Source organism: Zosterops lateralis, assembly GCF_965231275.1.
Source record: "Zosterops lateralis genome assembly, chromosome: W".
Taxonomy (NCBI): domain Eukaryota; kingdom Metazoa; phylum Chordata; class Aves; order Passeriformes; family Zosteropidae; genus Zosterops; species Zosterops lateralis.
Genome location: NC_139801.1, coordinates 4,086,395 through 4,110,890, shown reverse-complemented (window position 1 = coordinate 4,110,890; position 24,496 = coordinate 4,086,395). Strand labels below are relative to the sequence as shown.

Genomic DNA, 24,496 nt, shown 5'->3' with positions numbered 1-24,496 from the left:
AGGTGCCGTGAAAGTTGCGCCATGATCAAAGAATCTGAAATTTTGTCTATGACACCAACCTTTAAGCCACTTGTTAATGATGTGAGTTCTCCTATTTCTTCCATCATTTTTCTCTGCCACCAGAGGGAATGAGCAGAACACTACCTGGGCCCCTGTCTTATCAACCACTTGACCCAGTGCCCTAAAGTCCCTTTTAATCACCTTGACACTCCTCTTTTCGATCTCATCACTGGCAGCCTGGAGTATCAGCAGTGGGTAATAATCAGTGGGCTGAATCAGCCCAGGAAGTCTCTTAGTAATATCCTTTATCCAGGCCCTAGGGAGGCAGCAGACTTCCCTGTGGGATGGGTCCGGGCGACATATGGGGCCCTCTGTTCCCTTCAGAAGGGAGTCACCTACTACAATTACCCTTCTTTTCTTCTTGATGTTAGAGGTGGAGATTCGTCCTACAGATGAATCCAAATAGGAAGGCTCACTGGGCAGATAATGTCTCTCTAAATTGCCTAAATCATCCAGCTGGTTCTCTAGAGCCAGGGCCTCATATCTATTCTGAAGTGGCACCTGGCTGGGAGATGGAGGTTGGGAGAACTTTTTATTATTACCTCCCCAAGCAGGAACCCTTTTCCATTCCCCTTCATCTACCAGGTGCTCTTCTATTGCCTGGGAGTGGGAGTCATACAAGTCCTCTGAGTCCAGATGGGCATCCCTTAAAGATGGAAGGGCTGAACTCCACCAGTCTATTTCCCTTTCACTTTCCCTGATACTCCTTCATTGTTCAACTTCTTCCCTAAGCTCAGCCACCAGTGAAAGGAGGTCATTCACTTGCTCACACCTCAGGCATGCCTCCTTCACATTATCCCCTGAAACAACTGATAAGCTCAAATACTCCAGGCAGGAATGGGTCTGTACAGATGCATCCTTTCTGGAGGGCTCCACCTGGTCACATACACTAGTACCAACCAGTTTTGGACCATGTTGAAACCATTACTAACAGAAACCACAGGACCAAACAGCCAGTAGAAACACCTCAAACAACAAAACACACAGTACTTCTTCCTAGTAAGAGAGCTAGCAACCCTGCCTGCGCGAACTGCTGTGCAAACTGCCTTGGCCATGTCCTAGAGACCTGCCATGCTCCTGTTCGCCTGCTCCGGGTCGCCGCGCTCCCTAGAGACCTCTTATAATGGGCCACTCAGCAACGCAGGGAGCTCCACCCCTTGCTTCCTGAATGACTCACAACTGTATCCCACAGAAGCTGTATCCCACATCATTCACTTCCAGGTTTCTCCAAAACAGACCAATATACCCCAAAACTTTGTTGATCTTCCAGTCTTGCTTGGCTGCTTTGTGTTTTGGTTGGGGTTTCGAGCTGATATGTTGCCAAACTTCTAAGCTGTTGGTGAGGAGACCCATGATCTTGTGCTCCAGCCATCCAGGAAAGTCCCTCTCTGTGTTTAACTGCCTTGAGCTTTGAGGTGCAGCCTCAACCTTTGCCAGCTCTTCAGGAGCATGGCAGGTTTGGCAGAGCTGGTTTCCTTCAGGCAGTGAGGGAGATAAAGCAGGCATGAGAATTATATGATGAGTGTGAACCATTGCTGTATGGGTCCTTGGGTATTTAATTTAACAGTAAATAAGAAAATAAGCCTGTCAAGCACGTTTGGGTACTTCCCACAAGACTGGCTGGGCAAGGAGAAGAATTCGTGAGAATAAAAGATTGAAGCTTAGGACAGGAAACAGAAACTGTGGAGGGTGGGAGGAGAGTGGGAGTTGATAAAAATGAAAATTAGAAATGTTAAAGATTTGAAGAGTTGAAACCCTTGATTGTCATAGAATAAGTGTATTAATATTTAAAATGTAATAATCTTAAATTGTAATGTAATAGTAAAAAGCTACCTCCGTAATCCCCCTAAAGAAGGCAGTGAGGGGGGAGCTGCCTGGTTGCTGGAAGCTGCCCGCAGCCCCCCCCTCCCCCCCCGACCCCGGAGTGGACTACTCGCTGCCTTGAGAGAGAGCCTGCACCTCCCCCCCCTCCGACGCCGGAGCGGGCTCGCCCGTCGCTTCAGAGAGGCCCCCGACCCCCGCAGAATGCCGGCTGCCCGCGCCTTCTCCCCCCCCGCCGCCGCCGCCGCAGACCGACGGGGCGGCCCGTCCCCAACCCAACCCGCTCCGCTCCCCGGGCTGCCGCCGGGCAGCTGCAGCCGCCGCCGCCGCAGCATACCGACAGGGCGGCCCCCACCCCGCCCTGCTCCAAAAAGAACCCGCTTCCCTGAACCACGGCGGTTCGCCGCTAAAGCGCTGCCACCGCCACCATCAAGCCTGCGGGACCTCCGAGACGCCTGCTCCCCGAGCGCAGCCATCTCGCTGATACCAGTTGCGAAATGACCATGAGGCTGCTGCAGTCCCTGCAGTCCCTGCGCCCCCGGGGCGACCCCGTAGGACATGTAGATTAGAAATCCCAAATGCATTCTGGGACCCTTTTTAACACCAAAAACCCCTATAAAGATAAATCTAAGTAAGATTTAAACCCACAAAAACCAGTACTAAGCTGTATATACCCTAGAGCATCAATAGAGCTAATTAATCCAATTTTTGTAACTTGCTGTAACCTAAAAATACCAAAGGAAAGGTGAGGCCTCGAAGCAAACAAACAGAATTCAGAACTCCGTGGAGATTCCTGGCGAGGGAAGAGTTCTCCAGCTTTGCAGGAACATCCGGCTGCAAAGCTGACCAGGACCCTCCTCCTCAAGGGCGAACCCGGATGCTGGCCCCCTTGAGACACCCTTGTAAGAGCTGATTAATAAAGGCATTTTAAGGAGAAAAATATTCTCTCCGCCCATTTTTAACAGGAGGGGGATGTGTGAGTGGAGGTGATGGTCCAGAGGGCAGGTAACCAGCTTGCAGAGGAAAAGGTCACTGGTTAGGGAGAGCTACTGAGAAATGTCTTTTTACTGGGAGCACAACCCTTTTCTTCTGCCTGGAGCCTGAGCTGGACTGGCTGTGAAAGGGAAGCGGCAGCTTATGAACAACTCAGTCAATGAAGGGCTGATTAGTTGAGGTAAATGTGTGACAGAGTGTGAGACATCCAGTAAATTCCTTTGCAAGAGATTTGTAAAGCACAGCTAAATATAGCAAGTATTAGCAGTTCATTCTAGCCACTTACTCCTGGCAAGTGGAAAACCTGTGTCAGTGTGGGAAAAATGGCCTTTGTTCAATGTGTCAGGATTTGAGTCCCCACAGAGCCTTCAGGGGCACTTGTGGATGGCTTGCCCTGGGTCAATGCCAGGCACTGCCTGTCCTGGGCTGCTCTGTAATTCCCTAGTGGTGAGCATCTCTCCTCTGTGCAGCACCGAGAGGATTGGATTCCTTGCAGGACCCTGTGTGGATTTGGGACTATCTAGAAGGGTGACCGGAAGGTTATTTTTTTATCCTCATCTGAGAAAATCAATATGTTTCTGTGTTTGAGCAGCTGTAGAGTATTTGGGAGTGTTCCATGAGTCAGGGCTCATTACTCCTGATCCTGATGGCACATCTGGGCTCAGGGAGGGGAGTTCATGGCTTTCCAGGCTGAGATATTTTTGTGGGACAGAGACTGGGCACTTCATGCAGGTTGTACGCACAGTGTAAATCCAAGAGTTCAGAGCAGGGTCTGGCCCCTTGGCCACTTTGTGTGTTGGCTCCTAAAACTCTGCTGCAAGGACAGAGAATTCCTGGGAAGCAGTGGGTTGGGTACTGTGTCCAAAACCTTGTCCTCAGGGTGGTGATGGTGATCAGCTCCATCTCCTTAGTGATGCAACTCCCGGGGGAATTCCTTGTGCCGGAGTTGGTAACAATGGGCACATTATTTTCCCCTCAGGAATCACAGCCCTCTCTCTGCATGCTGGGAAAAGTGGCATTTCTCATGCAGTATGTATGCCGTGCACAGCTCTCCACCAGGGAGGAGAAAATTATCCATAGGACCCATTGGTAGGAAATGTAGTTATCCTCAGCTGCTGTGTCAGGGTCTTTAATGATTCCCTGACAAAAATGGATTTCCAGGGTTGAGATCCCAACCTGAAAATTTCCATGTTCTAAAATGCTCTTGTTTAAGGGCAGAGTGAACTTTTATTGTCTTTTGTTTGCTTATTTGAAAGGAAAGTGTGTGGCCAGCTTTGATAGTTCTGTTTTCAAGCTGGAGAAGAAGAAAGCAAACTGCAAAGATGGAACTCCTGCTTAGCTTTGCTCTGGTTATTTGCACTGCCATGGTCAAACCTGGGCTGTGTTTTCCCTATTGATTCCTTATGGATTTTATTCATGGGTTGCTGAAGCTGTGACTGAGCTGCTCTGGCACTGCAACCTGTGGGTCAGGCAGATGCAGAACCTCAGGAATTGCTTTTTTCCCCCATGGAAATCTCTGCTGGCTGCTCTTCCCCAAGCTGCCCATGCGTAGGTGCAGGCAGGGAGACCAGTGAAAGCCACTTCCCACCTTCCAGTGTGGGCCGGGACATTCTGTCCCTTCCCAGGAACAGGACAGAGATGCTGCAGCCCCATCACTGCTCAGCTATTCATGCCTTCAGCTGGATCAGATTAAACTCAGGACTGCCTTTGCACTGTAAGTGTCACTGGCCAATGATTGCAAAGATTATGAGGTTGGGGAGCAGTATTTTTATTTTGTTTTTTTCCTCCTTAATTTGCAGTGTGATGCCCTGGGAGCAGCATGTGATGGGGATTAGCCAAAGGGCTGCTGAACCCACTGCTTGCTCTGCCCCTTAGCTTCTGGAGGAGCAGCAATTCCCACCTGGCTGTTTCCTAGGAAGAAGCAGAGTGGTGCTGTGTATACCAGCTGCTGCACAGCCGAGTGTCATATAAACAAGGGCCATTTGGCTGTGGATAATGGAGATGAGGGTGCTGGCAGCCTGGCCCTGGCAGATGTGACGTGTACCCTCCACACCTACTCTCCTGCACAGCTGGAGATGTTCTGTTGGTTTTCAAATTGTTTATTTCTAAAAATCATGTTGTTCTTTGCACCTGTGTCACAGCGATGTCCCATTGTGCCCCTGTGGTGTTAAATGAGTCAGCCCAGGCAGGCCCCTCCTGTCCTGGCTCAGAAATCCTGCTGGTCCCCATAGCTGTCACTGCTTGGTTGTCATGGCCACTTCTATTTCTGTGTGCTCAGGGGCATGGTTTCCTCTCTTGGGAACAGAGGACCATTACAGTCACACAGACTGTGACCTCTGAGTTGCAATTAGTAAAACTAATTAAGGATATGTACCTGTGACACCTCAAGCATTGCAGACCCTTGAGCAGCACCTCTGTGCCCCATTCTCTGTCCGTGTCTGCTCACCCTGTTCCCCCATGGTTCTCTCCTGTGGTGATGGTTTCTTTCTGGTTTAAATTCTAAGCACTGGAGGAAAAAGCAGCAGCACAGCCTGGTTTGGGATTCTGCTTGTGTTTGTGCTTTGTCAGGGACCTGTGGCTTTTGCAGTGGTAGCAGTACTTCTGTTTGTGGTTTTTGGCTACCTGTGGTTGCTGTCAAAGGTTGAAGTGAGAATCATAGGTCCTTACTGAGCAGGCTGTGAGACACATCCTTCAAGAGCTGCTGGCTCTGGAGGTGTGTTTATCCACACATAAATACAGCCCTGAGTTCTCTGTGTGCTTCCTGAGGCCGGCACGGCTGGCACTGGTGCTCGTGCGGCCTGGCTGGGGCTACTCTGTGCAGGGATGGAACTTCATTTTGACTAGAAGAGTAAATTATTGTAACCACAAATGGTGAAACTTGGCATTGCTTCCTGATGCTGGAAGGGAGAGGAGTCCTTGAGGACTCCTGATCAAATTCATTTTGGTGTTTCCATGGAAACAGGTTGAGCAGGCAGGATCCTTGGGGTAGTGCTGAGCCTTGGCATGCTGTTCACAGGGATATTCCAGCTTGGAGCATGGCATTATTCCTTGATCCTTGTATCCTGGTGCTGGCAGAGCAGGACAGGCCCTGCAGCCACCTCTCCCTCCTGCCAGGCTCTGAGGGTGCAGAGCAGGAGCCTTTGGCAACCGAGTGTTTGTATTGGGGGGATATAGTGGTTTTGGTTTGCTTATCTTGGGTTTCGGCACCATTTATGTGGTGGTTTCATGTTCGCCGAATTTGTTTGTTAACTGGGAGATAGGATTTTGGGAGAAAAAGGCAAAACAGGCTTAACTTAAAAGTAAAACAGATAGATTTTATTGACATGCACTAAGGAAAAAGGAAAGAAAGGAAAATGAAACTTTCAAACACCTTTTTCCCTACCACAAACTGTTCATTTTTCTACTCAACATAGAGAGAAAACTATGATTTTCAGTCAGTTGCAACCATTTAAACACAATCCTGCATCACTTTGGGAGAGTGAGGCATGGATTTAGAAGAATTAAAGACTGTAGTCAAAATAGATAGTGCTGAGATAATGTAGCTAGGACTTCCCTTTTGCTAACAGAAGCCAGACTGAAGGAACTGATAAACCTTGGAAGGAACCGATCAATCAGAGGAGCTGTCAAACTAGGCTTTTGCATCCTGAATAATCAATAGACCCTATGAACACAATACAATCATAAATCAAACAGTCCTGGGAAAAACAGGATTTAGCTGTCACGAACATTAAAGGTTAAAAAGTCAGAGCTGAGGAAGACAATCTTACTTCATCATTTTGGGACCCCACCCTACAAAAAGACCACTGACCCATTTCAAAGAACAAACTACGCATGCTTGATGGCTTTTTGGCTAATTACCATACAAAGCGGGGAATGGGAGGTATCAGAGCTATGAATATGCATTTGTAGTTTGTGTATTCAATACTCCTGTAGATAAAAGACCCTGTGATGATCTGTAAATTGCGCGTGTGTTTCTGGGAGCTATCCCACACGCTGCCCGGCATCGTAATAAACATACACTTTCTAACTTTAAACTGTTAGAGAGTCTTTGTCCGTCATAGTTGGATATTGGTATTAGACCAATGTCCATAGTTTTTTAATAAATCATTTTGGCGAGCCAGGCAGGAGAACTGCTCTTTCTGGCCGTGGGGCCGGTGGGGTCTAGGACCCCTCAGGGAGCCCACCCGGAAGTTTTCGGGGTGAGGGCTCCTCAGACCTTACCGTCCACCCGGGGAAAGACCAGAACCTCCTGGAACTACGGACAAAAGGTATGTTTAAAGAAAAATGTATTGAATGTAGGTACCTTTGAATAGAGGCGGCTTATAAGTCATAAGAGACGTCTTATGCAAAGCAGAGGCCTGGGTTTTGGAATCTCCGAGGAGTATTGTAACAGTTGTTGTGTTCCAGGTAAAGCTGGTCACTTGTTGGCTGCATTCCAGGGGGGGAAAGCAGCAGCAGCATAGAGATGCTGGTATTGGGAGCGTAGTGGCTCCATCTTTGGTTTGTCCAGGTAACGCTGGTCACTGTGGGCTGCATTCAAGGGGGAAAGCAGCGGCAGCACAGAGCTATTGTATTGGTTCCAATTTGGCTTGTAGTTTAAAGGTGCACTTTGGTAATTCATAATCTGAGAGGCTAGCCTGAATTTTTGAGGTGAACAGGGTCCCGTTTTGAGTTGCGGTCGCGAACGCTGGATGTGTGTGTATTCGTGTCTGTTTGGGTTTTCTTTGTGATTGAGTGCTTAATTTGTGTACCGTATGTGTGTGAATTGTGAAAGTTTGTGTTGTAAGTGTTTTTGTTTTTAAGTTTGTGTTGTAAGTGTTTTTGTTTTTAAGAGATTTTAAAACCCCCGCCGATCCGCGGAAGGATATCTCTGCTGAAAAGCAGAGGAATTCGGGGGAGATGTGCTTGGGCCGTGACTGGAGGGTGTCACGGAGAGCGCTGTAATTTCTGACTGCATAACTGATAGTGTGATTTTAATCAGTGTGCTGTTCAATAGAAAAACATCTGTGGGTGGATAAACTGTTTATTGTTTATTAGAAAAACAAACAAGTGTAAAAAAAAAAAAAAAAAAGTTTTGGGTGGTTTTTTTGTGACATATCACAGTGATCAGGCAGGAATCTGGGTTGTCCCGGTAACCGGCAGGGAGCCGGGATTTGTCGCCTCCGGCTGAGTCTTTGAAATTCTGAAAAAGCCTGATGTGTTTGTTTTAACTGCTGTTTGTTTGTAGAATGCAGTTTTAATTGTAAAAAGAGCCAAAACTGCCTGATCGAGAAACCCCCCCTGCTTTTTCCTCAGTGCAGAAAATTTGTAGAGTGTTTTTAATGGGAAATGCTGTGTTAAAATCTTTAACTAAGTGAGTTTAAAGTCTTCAAAACCCATTGTTTTGTGAGCCTAAAAAATTGCTATCATATGAACAGGTTTTGGTGAAGAGGGAAAGGACTTTTGTCTGGTAGTTTTGTGCAAGAAAAGCAAAGAACCCAGAACTTATGTCTAATGCCGGCAGAATTTGAATTAAGTGTCTGGGTAATTGTGTAAGGTTTTTCTTTTAAATAATTTTTTTATTATTATTTATGTAAACATAAATTCTTTCTTCAACAGCTGGTGCTTCGAGCCTTGTTTACATATTGCTAATTTTTTTAAAGATGAACAAGCTGGGTTTTTTTCCTTTTTCTGGTTAAACTATATGCCCAAGAATAGGAGACACAAGAATTGGAAAGCTGGTTCAAAGAGTTCCCCTGCCCAGGGATGGAATTTCAGAAACCCTAAAAATTAATAACCAGTAATTTGGATTAAGTGTCTAGGCAATTGTATGGGGTTTTTCTTTTACAAAATTGATTAAGGTCCCCTTTTCCTCAATTGATTTAGAGATTTGGGAAAAGGGTGCTAAAGGCTATCAAAGTGATCCAATAGGGGTTGCTAAGAAAATGAAGTTTGTAATCAAGCAGCATTTACTAGATCCCAATTGCTGCTTGATGCCATAACAGAAAAAAAGAAATAAAATTCTTGATAAGACACCGGGGCAATAAAACCCTAACACCTGTAACCAGTAACTATGTAATAGTAAAAGAAGCAGCTGGCCAACCTAAAAAAGGCTTACATTTACAAATCATTGAAGTTTAAATTGGGGAAACAATAGAGAATCCATCGATTTTTATATATGCCTAATGCTCCATCTGCACTTTTGGGCAGAAATCTGCTAAAGCAGCTGGAGGCAAAAGTAATATTTAAAAATAAAAAAAAATTATTTTGGAGGTAAAAAAAAAAAAAAAAAAAATAGATTAACTGTTTCCTAGAGTGTAGGCTCCTGACATGCCGGCAGGGCAAAGAAAACTTTTTACTGAAGGAGTGTCAGTTTAATTTCAACACTCCTATCATGCCAGTAAAGAAGCCTGACAAGTCATAACTTAGCTGTTAACAAGATAACTGAAGGCTTGTATTCAGTAGTTGCTAACCCTTATATCTTGTTAACTCACTTACTGTTTTAGATGTGCAGATGCTTTCTTTTGCCTCCCTCTCCATAAAGCCAGCCAGAAAATCTTTTCATTTGAGTCCTTTAAGGTGGTCCTTGCACAGGAGAACCTCAAACTGGATGGAAGATATTTGGGGAGCAGCTTGCAAACAGTTGCTCCAGTAATAGCTACCCAGATCCAGAGAACATGAGTGGACCGGACGGTAAGCCTCCTAAACTTTTTGGGCTTGCAGATCCCAGAAGAAAGCCCAGCTGATGAGGCAAACAGTCATTTACCTGGGTTAAGAAAGCTATTCAGGCCTTTGACCAGCTAAAGAAGGCCGTCATGTCAGCTCCAGCCCTGGGACTTCCAGACGTGAGTACACAGCTCCTAAAGGATGGCCAGAGTGCCTCAGAATTCACTCTAGGCCAGAAGATGTCTGTGCTAGTGTCCCATACAATGTCTGCAGTCCTTGAAGAAAAGGAGGACATTAGATCTCCCCACAGAGATTCCTAATGTACCAAGCTATACTGGTAGAACAAGACGATGTTAAGATTGTGGTAACTAACATTGTGAACCCAGCTTCCTTCCTCAGCGGGAGTATAGGAGAACCAGTGATCCATGACCGCCTGGAGACCATCGAAACCACCTACTCCAGTCACTCGGATCTGAAGGACACTCCGATTGAGAATGCTGAGACCTGGTTTACTGACAGAAGCAGCTACGTTGTCAGTGGAAAGAGGCATGCTGGGTATGCAGTTACCATCAGCAGAGAGGTAATAGAGTCTGGACCATTGCCCACCAACACCTCTGCACAGAAGGCTGGATGCCTTTGAGGTAGTCCTTGCACATGGAGCCATTTGAAAAAAAATCCTAAAGCTGCTAGATGCTGTGCAGCTACTTGAGAGAATGGCACAGATCGCATCAAAAAGTGAGCTCTAATTGGAAGAATATGCTGGCGGACAGAGAGGCAAAAGACGCAGCTAAAGGTGAGGTACCCAATGAGACAATTGAAGCAGCACTTATCCCAGATAAAAAAAAAATTCAATTAAAGGTAAGCCAGTATATAATATAAAGGGTAAGAAACTTATTAAAGCAGAAAAAGCAAATTATAATCAGGAAGGGTGGGCCATGACAGAGAAAGAGAAGCTTGTAGTACCATCCTATTTGTTATGGCCATTAGTGCAAAGAGAACATGGGAAAACACACTGGGGAATAGACATCTTGTATAGTTATTTGAAAGAAAGAATTGTGGCCAGAAAGTTACAAGGTACAGTGATACAGGTAACCCGTCAGTGTGGTCTTTGCCTCCGAACTAATCCCAAAAATATCCCAAAGCCTAAAATGGGACAAATTGGGAAAGGCTGTGGACCTGGGCAACAATGACAAATTGATTTTACAGAGCTGCCCAGGAAGGGAGGATATCGTTACCTATTGGTGTTAACTGATACCTTTTCAGGATGGCCAGAAGCCTTGCCTACTAGAACGGCTAAAGCCTGAGAAGTAACCAAAGCACGGTTGCAAAAATAATACCGGGGGTAGAGTTCCAGCCACCATATCCCCAGATAGAGAGCCACAAGTATATGGTGGCCCTAAATAGACAATTTAAGAAATATGTCGCTGGAGCTCAAAACAAAAAATTAGGCAACCTAGAAATTAAGTCTTTTGCAGAAAAGTTCTTGGAACCACAGTGAGAAGGAGCATTCCAGATGCTTCTTACTACTTTCACTACAATCAAGATCAAAGAACAGAAGGCCTGAATCCATTACTCCCGAGTGAAGAAAGCTCCAGAAAGAATCTGGAAGATCACACCAGGTGACGATGAACTAAAAGACCACCGTGAAACTCACTCGGAACCACAAATAGATGGACTAATAGTTATTATAGACACTATGTGGAAAGTTGTAATTATTGCTGTAATAAGCTTAACCATAACAAGGGTCAACGCAATACCACATAGGTACAATGTGACTGAGATAAACAGGTGCCAAAGAAAAGCTTATGATGCTTACTCTCGTAAAGCTTTAAATAAGATGCTAAGAGTTATGGGAAGGAAATGTCCTCCATTTAGACTCAAAATAGAGGGGTGTGCAATAAAAGAGTATGACTCAAATACCTGTAATAGAAAGGCTGTGATCCCCAGGTGCCATCTAAAGATCTCTCACTGGGGTGCTAGGAACAGGATTGGGAGTATTTCACCTATAACCCTGTGACTAGTACAGTGACAGCCTTTGTTTTAACTATGCATGCCAATAGTCCCCTAAAGATTAAATCATGAGGGAACTGTATTGTACCCTTCTGAACACCGAATGTGAGCACAAGAAATTGAAGGAAAATGGCAAACTGTTAATCTAGAGCCCTGTACTGCAAGAAGACAGTTAAGATCTGTCACTTTGAGACGAACAAAAAAAACTTCACTGGTGTATACAGGGCAAGGTTGTGTCTGTCCAAAGACAGCATGCTGTGTTTGCAATTTTGTTAGAATTAAGGGATGTGATTTTTCCTATCGGGCTCCTGTAAGATACTGCCTGTACCCATAGGAACATCCCAGATTGAAAGAAATCTTAAAGGAAATTAAGGAAGAGGGAAGAAGGACATTAATTACAATTCACCGTCACACAGAAACCATCAAAGGAGTATTTAAGAGGCTTGAGGAACATTTGTCCCATCACTGGTGGGATGTGCCTTTTGGGTGGTCTCCAACAGCAACTGGTATACTAAATGCCTTAGTCCACCCTATAGTTGTGTTGCTTATGAGAAAGACACTTTTGAGTAAAAGAATTTACTCACTTTAAAAGGAGAAGTGGGGAAAATGAGGCATGGATTTAGAAGAATTAAAGACTGTAGTCAAAATAGATAGTGCTGAGATAATGTAGCTAGGACTTCCCTTTTGCTAAAAGAAGCCAGACTGAAGGAACTGATAAATCTTAGAAGGCACTAATAAATCAGGGAAGCTGTCAAACTAGGCTTTTGCATCCTGAATAATCAATAGACCCCATGAATACAATACAATCATAAATCAAACAGTCCTGGGAAAAACAGGATTTAGCTGTCACGAACACTAAAGGTTAAAAAGTCAGAGCTGAGGAAGACAATCTTACTTCATCATTTTGGGACCCCACCCTACAAAAAAGACCACTGACCCATTTCAAAGAACAAACTACGCATGCTTGATGGCTTTTTGGCTAATTACCATACAAAGCGGGGAATGGGAGGTATCAGAGTTATGAATATGCATTTGTAGTTTGTGTATTCAATACTCCTGTAGATAAAAGACCCTGTGATGATCTGTAAATTGCGCGTGTGTTTCTGGGAGCTATCCCGCACGCTGCCCGGCGTTGTAATAAACATACACTTTCTAACTTTAAACTGTTAGAGAGTCTTTGTCCGTCATAGTTGGATATTGGTATTAGATCAATGTCCATAGTTTTTTAATAAATCAAGAGGAGTCTCTCTAGAGTTTTTATGGAGACATTCGACACAAGAAAAAAAACAGTTTAGTGGCTTTCAATGTCACGAATCTGCAACTGCCTGGAATTTTTGCAGATTGTGTAGTCTTACCCATTAGAAGTTTCCTAAGCTGCTTATGGGCCTCCGCATATTTGGGATACCATTTTAAGAATGCTTCTTCTAGTATAAAACAAGAATTCTCTTCTTCTATCTCTAAAATCATCTCTATTTCAAAGGAAATAGAGACCTCCCTTTTATGCCCAGGAGCTGGGGCTTCAAATCACTTCTTTTCTAGAATCATCTTTGTCTCAAGAGCTGAGACCTCCTTATTTTATTCCAGGAGCTGCAGCTTACTCTTTTTGAAATTCTCAGTTAAATCTCAATTATATCAGTACACACAACTCTTTGGCTAGAACTTGCATTCCTCCAAACAGCATTATGATATTACAAGAAATAGTCTATTTTTTTTATGATTTACACCAGAGAAGTCTAGCTAAAAATGTCTACTTCTTCCATCTCTTCTTCTAATAGTCTTTATTAGTTCTTTTGCTGATTTTATTTCATGCTGTCTCTTTACGTTTTAAATCACTCTTTCTTCCGTGGAGGAGGGAAAGGGATAGTCTTTGCTCAGAGTCTTTTTTTTCCTCTCCAGCTGACTCCCAGAACTTCAAAGCCGCGCAGGTGATAGTAAGTGAAAAGGGGGCGCATGCTCAGGAACGCTGATAAATAACCCTCCCCCACCCCTGGTCAGATCTAAAGCAACTCAAACTTGAATCAGCTCCCTAGAGCTCCAGAAAAAGATTTTCAAGATTCTCTCCTCTTTTGAACCAGTTCTGGCAGCTGAGCCAAGAGCACAGCTGCTACGGCCCCTGGCACAAGGCCAGCACTGCTAATCTGCAATCCTCTTCTCCCTGTCAGCAGCCAGGGAGAAAGAAAAGAAAAAAAACCACTGCCTGCCCGAGCAGCTCTTCTACAAGCCCCCGGAGGCCTGGCTGGGCCTGAGCAGCTCTTCCACATGCAGCGGCCCCCGGGGCCCCCCCAGAGCTGGGCCTGGCCCCAGGGGCCTAAACCCAAACCTCTGACTTATGATGTTAACTCCTTGTCAGCCAAAAGAAGAAAAAGGCCGAGTCACCTAGGATCTTTGATTTAAGCCTGGGCTCTCCAAAAGTGTGAACAACACTCCTATTGGTCAGCTAAAGTTCATTCCCAGCCTCACATCTGTGCTAAATTATTACAGGGGGGAAAACATTTCTGATGGTTAAAACAAGGGAGAGTACAGACTTATCTCTCCCAGCATGGGATGGAGCCCCATTTTTCCACACAGCAAATCTCTTCCTGCTGGCTCCTTCCTGTGGTCAAGCCTCTTTCCTGTGGCCATGGCTTATCCCTTTCTCCCCAGCCTCCCTGCCCTGCCCCATTGCTGGTGTCATCACCCTGCCATTCGGGTGCCACCAAGGGATGGGGCAACATCCCACCGAGTGTCTCTGAGCACTGATACCAATTCTCCGCCTCAGGGCCTGGTGCTGGGCCCTGCAGGGACACAGCCCCCAAGAGGGGACATCTGTTCCCCTGGTACCAGCAGTCAGTCAGCCCCATGCTGTGTCCTAGTCACACCCCAGAGCTGTGGCAGTGCTGCAGTAGCAGCAATGCTGTCCTGTGCATGCACACAGGAGCTCTGTCAGGAGCTGGTGTTCAGCCAAGGCTCACTACGTGTGGGAGTCGAGTTGTGTTGGTCTGGAGAAGCCTGGTTTCCATTAAGAGCTCCTCCAGAGTCTGCCAGGCACACATGGTACAGGCTCACACCCCCTCTCCCTCTCTCCCTCCTTCTCCCCTGGCCTGACAGGGACACATGGCACATGGAGACCCTCTGTCCCTGCCAGGTACCACCTGTGGGACCTATGTGTGCTGCTGTGCTCCTGGGTATACTGGAGCTGTGGTGCTTTGTCACCTGCCCCCAGCCAGCACTCATGGAGGGGACAGATGGACAGACAGAGAGACGGATGCTGGCTGGGGGTGCTGCTGCTTTCAGAGGGGCTCAAGGACACACGCTGGGCTGGGAGGGGAGTTTGGAGGGAGGGATTGAAAATCACCTTCGACCAGTGGCAGGAGAGGGGCTGGATGGTGTCGCCAGATGGACACAAAAAAACTACACTCACACCGTCCTGTCGCTGTTCATGACACACAAAGAACGAGGCAGGCAGCAGAAAGTCAGGCAGGAAAAGCTGTCTATTTTCTGACTCCATCTTATATACACTTTGATCAGAGGGCCAAGGATTGGCTATACAGGTTGCCACCTCATTGACCTCATTGGTGAATATCACCATCAATCATGTTTCTCCTCTGGGAGGAGAAACATGTAAACAAAAGTAGATAAGTTCTAAAAATATACATTGTTTTCTTGAAGCTGTGTGAGAATCTCCACTGCAAAGATTCAAACATTCGAAAGCAAGAAAATTTAGGGCAGCATCTCACCCTTTTACCATTAAAAAAGAAAAAAGGAAAAAAGAAAATTAACAATTTTCAATTTCTTCTAGTGGAAGAGCCATCAGAGTGATCACTCATGTCATCGACATCAGAGTCGTCACTCAGTGGCTCCTCCACTTATTGACCTTAATTTTGGTCACAGTCTCCTGGCTGTCTGTTAGCCAAATTCTGTCTCTGCAGTCTCAGGTCAGGACGGACACACTTTGCAGGTACCCAGCGTACTCCAGTATCTGTGGAGACACAAGCATACCTGTGCCCTGAAGTGATAAGGTCATAGGGACCTTCTCATTGCTTGGTGATTAAGTTTCGCACCCGGACCTTTGCTCGAGGCTGATACGTCTCGCCCGAAGCCTGTAATGAAAGATGGTGGTTCAAGAAAACAGCGTTATTTGAGTTCTGTGGCACTGTGAGGTGATTAATTGTATACAAAGCCTTTTGCAACCGACTGTGCGGGGTTTCACCCTGCATTCCCCGTTTTTGTTTTTGGAGAACACGCTTGAGTGTACCATGAGCACGTTCTACAATTTCCTGGCCTGTGGGAGAATGAGGGATACCAAATTTATGAGAAACACCCCACAACTGCAGAAACTGCCGCACCTTCTGCGAGGTGTAAGCAGGACCATTGTCGGTCTTGAAAGCAGAGGGTATGCCTAAGACGGCAAAGGCCTGCCTCCAGTGGGCAATGACATCACGGGCCTTTTCTCCTGCATGAGCTGAAGCTCACATAGCAGATGAGAACGTGTCCACCGTAACATGCACATACTTGAGCCAGACAAACTCAGCAATCTGGGTAACGTCCGTCTGCCAAAGTTCCAAGGCCTTAAGGCCCCTGGGGTTTACCCCTGCCAGCAAAGGTGCAGCGACCGCGTGACAGTCATCACAGGACTCGACAATGTCACAGGCCTCAGTTGGTGTCAACTGAAACTGCTTCTGCAGTGTATGCACATTCTGGTGGAAAAACCCATGCGATGCCTTGGCCTGCGCAAGTGTATCAGGCTGAGGGGCCACCCACGCTGGGTTAGCCAACTTGTCAGCCCTCGCGTTACCTTCCACTACAAATCCAGGCAAGGTACTGTGGCTTTGAACGTGCAGAACATAGTAGGGATGAACCCTGTCCTGAATTGCACACCACAGGGTCTCCAGTAAATGAAACAAGGCAGCATTGCTGACTTCTTTCAACACCAAATGACCCAACCACTGAGCAATGTCGGCCACATAAGTGGAATTTGTGATCAAGTTGAAGGGTTGCTGGGAAAATTTCTGAAAAGCCATGATGGCAGCTCTCAGTTCAACCAACTGGGCTGACCCGTCCTCATGGCCTTCCAGGACCTTCCCCTCAGATCCATCCTTCCAAGTGACAATGGCCTTCCCTGTTTTTCCCGACCCGTCAGTGAAGACGGTGGGTCCTTGCACTGGTTCCTGGCTGTTTTGGGGGGGCAAAGAGATTTGCATGGATTTTGCCACTTGCAGTAGCTTGTGGCTGGGCAGATGATAAGTGATCTGCCCCATAAAATTTTCCAGAGCACTTTGCAGTGACAGACTGTTTGCAAGGCTTCAATCGAAATCTTCCCATAGTACTGGGAGCACAATCTGTGCAGGATCCGCACCCATCAATTGAAAACACCGTTGTCAGCATTTGACTATCAAACGAGCGATGAGCTCGAACAATGCTGTTGTCGTCTTCTGCGGCTGATGGGGCAAGAAAACCCATTCCAGGACATGCAAGGGGTCAGACCACTTGTCATTCTATTGGCCAATTATGGCCATGGTATGTAAATCCAGAGTGGTGACGAACACAGTGACATCAATGGAGGAATAAATGCAATGAACCTGTCGAGCTGAAACAGCTCGCTGAACCTCCTCCAGCACCTGACGTGCCTCTGGGGTCAATGTCCGAGGTGACTTCAAATCAGTGTCTCCCTTTAACAACTCAAACAGAGGACACAACTGTGCAGTGGTTAGTCCCAAATACAGATGTAACCAAGTGATGATACCCACCAATTTCTGGGCATCATTCAATGTGCGCACCAAGTGCACAAATTGCACCTCTTGATGCTGGATCGTACGTTCCAGTATCTTGACACCCAAATATTTCCATGGAGGTTGCTGCTGAACCTTTTCCAGAGCCACTTGCAGCCCATGAGAATGCAAAGCATGGATCAGCTGAGGCCGAATCCTCTGCAACTCATCCTGGGTGGATGCAGCCACCAGGATATCATCCATGTAATGATAAAACTGAGCATTAGGAAATTGCTTGTGAAGTCCAGACAAGGCTCAGGCCACAAACCATTGGCACAGGCTCGGGGAATTTCACATGCCTTGCGGCAAAACTCTCCATTGATGCTGTTGTGCGGGCTCAGCATAATTAACTGCTGGCATTGAGAAGGAAAATTTCGGTCTGTCATTGAGATGCAAAGGAATCGTAAAAAAACAATCCTTCAGATTCACAACGAGGACCGGCCCATCTGCAGGAAGCATGGTGGGCGATGGCATACCAGCCTGCAGCATCCCCATGCTTTCCATCACTGCGTTCACTTTTCGGAGGTCTTGTAACAGCCTCGATTTCCCAGACTTCTTTTTGATGCAGAACACAGGAGTGTTCCAGGGACTGGTAGAAGGCTTCAGATGACCCTGGTCCAACTGTTCCTGCACCAAATCATGAAGGGAAACCAATTTGTCCTGGGGAAGGGGCCACTGAGGATCCCAAAGGGGTTTGTCCATCAGCCATAATATAGGAGGCGTCGGACACGCTGCGCCCTTCAGCACAGTGGCCCCAATTAAAAATCCGACCCCATGCACACCCCCCACGTGGCCAGAGCACCCCTCCCACAAAGGTTATTAGAGGTGGTGGTGACATGGGGCCAGACCATGGTTGTCTGACCCTCTGGGTTCGTGATTGTCACTGACTTCTGGCTCACGTAACAGTGCTTCATTCCTCCCAGTCCTGCAACAGGCATCCCCATCGGGTCCAAAGGCTAGTCCGGGGGCCAAGCAGCAATGGACACAATCATGGCATCCGCGCCCATGTCGAGGATACAGCGGAGATGAATCTCCGATGGTGTCGCACCAGAAATGGACAGGGTGCACATCTTCTCGGGATGCTTCTTGGTCAGGACATCAGTCCACAAGACCTGAGGCAGCCCAGTGGATCCAAAGCCGCTGCCTCCTCTCACCTGATTTTCCGCCCTGTGGACAGAGGACTTAAAGGGCACAAGTTGAGCAATCCATGTTTTTTCTGGGATAGTGAGGGGAGGAGTGGACGTGGAAACCATGGCATAAATCCTTCCCGTGTAATCTGCATCTACGAGACCCAGATGCACAACGATACCCTGAGCAGTGGTACTAGATCTGCCCATAAGAAGGGCACTCAAACCATCACCCAGAGGACCGAAGGCATCCAAGGGGATTTTATGCACTGCGCTGTCCGTTAGGACAACCATTTCAGTGGTGCAGAGGTCTACGTCTGCTGAACCACTGGTGCTGGCTGTGAGCTTGACCAGCAGATCTCCATCGGCTCTGGGGATTGGGAAGACACTTGTCTGAGTGCACTTCCCCTTCGCACTCCGCTGCCCATTTCCCAAGCCCAATAGAGGCTGACCATTCACATGAACCATTGCCTTACAAGCATTGGCCATGTGATTTGGCCTTCCACACCGTCCACAAAGAAACAAAGGAGTGGTCCCCTTTTGCATTTTTTTCCTTTTTTTCTTGCCGGCCTGATAATTTGCCTGTTTCTGCTTCCCACCCTGCTGCCCTTTCCAGGTTGGCCGCAGGGCGGTAGCCACGGCGGCCACCTTACAACCCGTGGCGCCCATTTTTGCATAGGCCTTGGCCATTTGCAAGAGTGAGGGATTGTCCAGCAGGACCTCAATGATCCTCCTGCACTCTGCATTACAATTGCTCCTTGCCAAAGTCTTGAGCAACAACATTCTGGAAGTGGAATCATCCACCTGTCATTCAACTGAAGCCGTCAGCTTTTCTGCGAACCACAGGAAGGATTCATCTGTCCCCTGAACAATTGTGGCAAATGAATGCTTTGGTGCAGACGTCTCCATTGTCTGTATCAATGCTGCTATGCCAGTTTTCTGGCACTGCTCCAGTACCAAGGGCTCATAGGCAATTTGCTTAGTAACATCTGCAAAGTCACCTATACCCAACAGCATGTCTGGCCCGACCCCATACCTAGGGTCATCTTGACAAGCCATCCGATTCTGTGCTGCAGTGTTTTCAGCCAATTGAGTCCACTTAGACTCAAAAATGTCATATTCAACTGGCTGAAAAAGAACCTTGGCCAAACACCGAATGTCATAGAGTGGTAATACATCTGTGTCTACCAGTCATAGCACTTGCATCATCTCAGGAGACCCTGCACCATATTTTCCAACTCTATCTCAGAGATCAATCAATGCCTGTCATGACAAATGGGCATGTTTCTTGCGGCCAGCATCTCGAATCACAGGGAAAGCTTGCAGACCACCTGGCGAGGCATCATCGTTCTCTGAATCCTGTCCCGTGTGCTCCATGGAGACAGAAGCGAGAGCATGTCTCACAGCACCTGCAGAGCTGGGGAATACATCCCTGCCCTGCAGGGGGCGCCGTGCCAAACCACGGCCACCCACTGCATCAGCCTTGGCTCGGACATCATCCCAAAACCGTGCGCGGTCCCACGGCCAGACCATCACCCAGCATGGAGGCAAAGTCCAATGGCCAGCTGAAGGGGACCCGGCGTCTCGGGACCCTTTGCCGCAAGGGAACGCCTGCCTGTCGTTGGCTGCGCCATCCTGTCCCCTAAAATGAAACATTGAGGAGTCGGCAGCCACCTCTGCATCGGTGGCGGCTGTGCGCAGTGCTGCCCCGACTCGATGCGGGGGGAGAGTGCAACGCCGGGAGGGGCGTGTCTCATGGCACCGCGGCACTGCCAAGCCCCGCCTTCAAAGGCGCAGGCAATTCCTGGGGAGAGAAAACCACGGGGGAGCAGCCACAATCCACAGAGGGAGGAGGGGGGCTCGGGGGGGGAGGGGGGCAACGAGCTTGCCGAAGAGCCCGCCTGCACCACCCGAAGGCCATCCGAGTGCCACCCCACTCCCTCATTCCTCAGCGGAGACACGGCTGCAGGAGAGGCTGCAGGAGGGGCTGCGGGGACTGCTCCCAGCAAGGTTCCTTTGGCCACGCGGACCCTGATAGCAGCTGGCTGCGCCACTGGCTGTAGGGCAGGTCTCTTGCCCTCTAGGGCCGCACTCCCCTGCGTGGACTCGGCTGGCCACCCAGAGCCGTGTGAAGACCGGAAGTCCCTGCTGCGCAAGTCAGGGGCCGCTCCCGCTGGCCTCCCAGGATGGCGCGCATCCGCACCATCTTGTTCCACAGAATATCTCGTGGAAACTCCACAATGGGGGCAGTCTGCTGTGACCATCTCCCCTCCCTGGTCCAAACGCGCTCTTGGCGCTTCCAGCGCCGGAAAGGCACGGGGGAGGAAGTAGGGGAAACAACCTCCCGCTGCCGCCGCTGCCGCGGCACAGAGGTCAGGGGCACCGGTGGCGCCGATCCCACAGGGCTCCCGCAAGCCCCAAGATCTCCCACACTCCAACGTCTGCAGGAAGCAGGTACAGGCGGGGTCTGCTCTGCAGACCCTATGCCCACCTCAGCGGCTGTGCTGAAGGCGGGCAGGCTTTCCTCACTTTTGCACCTGTGTGTGGGGGGGACTCGGCAGTCCCACTGACAGCGCAGGTACATGGGAGGGGGCTAATAAAGCCTCCGCACTCCAGCGGCGCAGCTTCCGCGGAGCGGGAACAGGAGAAACGGCTCCACCATCTCCCTTGGCACCTAGCCCGGGAGACGAAATCAGGCTGGGGCCATCCTCTGAGACCCCAGAACTGGGAGGCTGCGAATTACGCAGCACCCCTTCCAGCCTTTTCCAAATTATTAACAATCCCAAAAATTCCACACTGCAATCTGTAGTAAAACTGAAACAAATGGTCCCCCAGGGACTCCCACTCTGCTGTAGAAAAAGCACTTTAAAGGCTGCAGAAAAAAACATGGGTTCTAGCATAATAGAACAATTCTTGGAAATCACCTCCGGGAACAGACGCTCCTTCCATCTGTAGGACCTCAAGCCAAAGGTCCAATATGAGGGCTTCATCATCCGAGGAAGGGGTAGAGGTCATTATCTCTTACCACTTATTACCTCAGACACACAGCAGGGTGCAGTTCCCATGCAAAGTCACCCGATGCAATTCCCATGCAGGGTCACCAGATGTCGCTGTTCACAACACACAAAAAATAAGGCAGGCAGCAGAAAGTCAGGCAGGAAAAGCTCTGTCGTTATTTTCTGACTCCATCTTATATACACTTTGATCAGAGGGCCAAGGATTGGCTATACAGGTTGCCACCTCATTGACCTCATTGGTGAATATCACCATCAATCATGTTTCTCCTCTGGGAGGAGAAACATGTAAACAAAAGTAGATAAGTTCTAAAAATATACATTGTTTTCTTGAAGCTGTGTGAGAATCTCCACTGCAAAGATTCAAACATTCGAAAGCAAGAAAATTTAGGGCGACACTGTCCGGTTGTGAGAACAAGAAAGAAGGAAGTTTATTTGGGATTTTGACTTATATAGTTTTTGGAGTTTGATCAGCAATTGGGGGACAAGGTTGACACCTCTCTGACCCCACTGATCAAACCAAAACTTCATTAATTTGTCCTTCCTCCAGGAAGGAATGCACAGTTTTCTAAACATCACTCTTTGTTTATGTTACAATGCGTGAGAAAACTCCAGTACAAAATGTAAACATCAGAAGGCTGAAAAAATCAGGGCAACAGGATGGGACCACAGCAGTGTCATGGTGATGGGGATTTTCAGGGAGATGAACAAAGATTCCCCTGAGTGAAGGCTGAATGAGCCTCCGGCCTGGCCTCAGCAAGCACTGGGGATCTGAGGGGGAATTATTTGCTGAGGTTTTCCATCAAGTCAATGACATCGTTCTGTGTGTGAGTTCACCCATTTACATGCTCCAGCCCCTGGCAGCTGGGGCTAAATAGTGACATTCAGGCCTGAATCTGCCTATTCAGGAGCAAAGGTTTGACCCATTGGAGGGAGCTGCTGAACAAGGCTTTTGAGGGAGAAGCAGGGACTGTACTCTGAGCCTGCACCAGGACCCAGCAGTTCCCCCCACCCCTGCCTGCCCAGGGACCTTGTGGAGGGTCAGGAGGTCCTGACCTGGGGACAGGGAAAGCAGGGCAGTCTGGGGACCTGCCAGTATCCCACACAGGCCACTTGATTTCTTTCCCCCAACATTTATTTCAATGTTGTCCAATTTTTCTCTCCCTTTCATAGCAGCATTTCAGAACATCCCATGATTTCCACCACAGTAGTAAGTTTTATTTTCAAATAAAAAAAAACCCCATCTATGTACACCAAGTTCCTATATACAACAATCATGGTGCTGTTTTGGCAAAGCAGTGGTGGGAGCTGGTTGCTCATTAATGTCTGTGCCATCACATCTTCCCCACTTGTAATTTCATGAATTTCTGAAAGTGTCATCTCTGTGCACCGCCACAAAGGAGTCCGGCCTGGGACTGTGCCTATAGCTGGTGTCCCAAATTAGGGAAAGTAGCAATGTAAATCAGAGTCTAACATTCCTTTGCTTTTCTTTTTGTCTCCTACATCCTACTCTCTGAGGTCAAGCAAGTGCAGCCTCCTTCTGTTTGTACTTCAGGCATTATTGTAGCTTTGTGCAGGATGATGTGGTCAATTCAGTGAGTGTGCTGTCCCCGCTGGCCCTGGGTCGGGCTCTGTTGTGGTGTCACTATCACGTCCCAGGGCCCCTCTGCCAATGCCAGCAGATGCCATTCAGCCACATCCTGCAGCCATATAAGGTGCAAAGATACAAAGCATTCTTTGGGCCAGAAACTTCTCTGGAAGGCCCAAAAATAATTTGGACTGAGCCACAGAAAACATCAGTGTCATGGGGTTATGTAACCAAAAAATGTTTATTCTATTCCATCTGTTGAAACCGGTTGGGGAGGTGTAACTCCAGGGGAAGTATCTCTTCTTATCTCTTGTAACTCCAGGGGAAAGTGAGGTGGCTGCCTTCTTATAATGGGCCAGCTGTTAAAACTGGGTAGGGCATTGTTCCTTATCTCTTTCCATCCTCCGGGGAATATGCTTTGGTAATGGGCCATTAAGGCTCACCAATGACATGACACATTACATCATCCCATTGTGAGATGCTCCACCCAGTGGAGGGAGCCAAACCGTTCCTACCCAGATAAAAACTGAGACATAGGGACACCAGACACTGGTTTTCCACTGGATTCCCGAAGGAAGAGTGGACCCATCTTACCATTACTGGACCTTTTTTTTTTGTTTTTTTGTACAAAGACCATCTCTACTCCAACAGAACTACATCTGCCACTCCAGGAGGGCTTACTCTGGACTGCTTCCAGCACTCTGACCAACAGGGTGTCAAGTTGCATTTCTGACTCTGTCAGGGTTTCTAGGATTTTCTGGTTGTTTTGTTTGCTTGTTTTTTGTACTACTACATTTGTATTCTTAATATTTCTAGTAAAGAACTGCTATTCCTATTCCCAAATCTTTGCCTGTAAAGCCTTTAATTGCAAAATTATAATAATTTGGAAAGGGGGGGGGTACTTTCTCCATTCCAAGGGAAACTCCATGTTGCCCCTGATTTTCTTGCTTTCAGGTGTTTGAATCTTTGCAGCCTGATTCTCACACTGCTTCATGTAAACAATATGTATTTTTAGAATTTATCTATGTGTTTTGCATAGTTGTTCTCTGAGAGAGAATTTGACTGATGGTCAAAGTGACCAATGGAGTCAGGAGATTGTAACCTCCTTGGGCCAATCCTGGCCTTCTGTAAAAAGTGTATATAAGTATGGAGTCAGAGAAAAATAAAGAAGCTTTCCATGTTTGACCCTGCTGCGGCCTGCTTGTCCTCTGTGAGGGTCCACACCCACGTCGCAACTTGTTACCCCTCAGAGTGAAGGGGTAACAACTGGTGACTCCGGACGTGTGAGAACGGGGCCCCCCATCACAACTCCAGCTTTCCCTGGCAGATACCTGTCTTGCCAAACCAAGACAATCAGGCAATTTCTTTGCTTCCAGCCCAGACTGTTCCTCACCAGTGGGAGCAGCGGGTCCCAGGGCCACCTGTGGGTGCCCAGGCAAGCCCAGCTGAGCCCCCTGGCTCAGCTCTGTGTTCTGTGGCACTGTCCTTCCC

The 24,496-nt window shown here is 47.8% G+C and overlaps 1 protein-coding gene across 1 annotated transcript in view; it reads left to right on the top strand.

The window, feature by feature from the left end:
• The window catches only part of LOC310922168 (oligophrenin-1-like), a gene marked incomplete at both ends in the record, with an annotated part of 117,634 nt that overhangs the window by 29,226 nt on the left and 63,912 nt on the right, over nt 1-24,496 (top strand). The gene's annotated exons all lie outside the window — the stretch shown is intronic.